Here is a 942-nt window from a genome sequence, read left to right as displayed (position 1 = left end):
GGCTTTCCTTCCAGCGTTACCAGGTTAGGATACTACATATTCCTAAGCACACTGTCACTTTGACTCGACTCCAGGGATACATATAAGCACGATTTCTTAAGAAGCGGCTTAGCACTTACTATCAACTGGTAAAAAGACCTTTCCTGAGTTTCGATTACTTGAACGTGAGATAGAGCAGGCGCGGACAAAAATGGGCTGAAATTTTCTTTCGTTGAAAGGTGAGACCAACCCTGAGACTTGAACCACTCTTAACGTTGGGAGCCGGGTCCCGCGCAGCCGCGTCCTCTCGGGTTCCGCCCTCTCCCCCGCTCCCACATCCGCGCCGGGGTCCCAGACTCGCTCACGCGCGCGCACCTGCGTCGGTCCTGCCCCTCAGAGCCGGGGACATCACGACAAGGGCGTGTCGTATGCAGATGAGCAGGCGCGCAGAGGCTGCCGGTCCTGCTCCGCCTGAACTTCCACGGCCCGCGTCTCGAGAACGCAAATGCTCCCGGAGTTGTTTTCCCGACGGGGCATGTCCGGGCGAGCGGCCTCGAAGCAGGGAGGGTGCGGAGTCCACGCGAGGGAAGTGACCGTGCGTGAAGAGCGAGGCGAGCGCGAGGGTTCGGGTGGAGGCGAGCCGAGCAACTCATACTTACCTGGCAGGGGAGATACCATGATCACGAAGGTGGTTTTCCCAGGGCGAGGCTTATCCATTGCACTCCGGATGTGCTGACCCCTGCGATTTCCCCAAATGTGGGAAACTCGACTGCATAATTTGTGGTAGTGGGGGACTGCGTTCGCGCTCTCCCCTGACATTATTTCGGTTCAACGTTAGCTGATTTGCTTCTTGTCCTCACGCAGTTCTCTGACTTGCTGGGTGGCGTCGTAGTGCGTTTCAGCACAACCGGTCTACTGTCCGGTTCGTTTTTTCACCTACGTGAACGAGCACATGTTGTCCGG

General features: G+C 57.2%; 1 non-coding gene across 1 annotated transcript; it reads left to right on the top strand.

Moving 5' to 3' along the window:
- Nucleotides 1-630: 630 nt before the first annotated feature.
- On the top strand, nucleotides 631-794 carry LOC112481102. Its single transcript, XR_003046803.1, has one exon. It is a non-coding gene; the product is annotated as a U1 spliceosomal RNA (small nuclear RNA).
- The last annotated feature ends 148 nt before the right edge of the window (nucleotides 795-942 follow it).

The sequence above is a fragment of the Pteropus alecto genome, unplaced genomic scaffold, assembly GCF_000325575.1.
Source record: "Pteropus alecto unplaced genomic scaffold, ASM32557v1 scaffold14485, whole genome shotgun sequence".
Lineage (NCBI taxonomy): Eukaryota > Metazoa > Chordata > Mammalia > Chiroptera > Pteropodidae > Pteropus > Pteropus alecto.
This window is presented reverse-complemented; position numbering and strand designations above follow the sequence as displayed.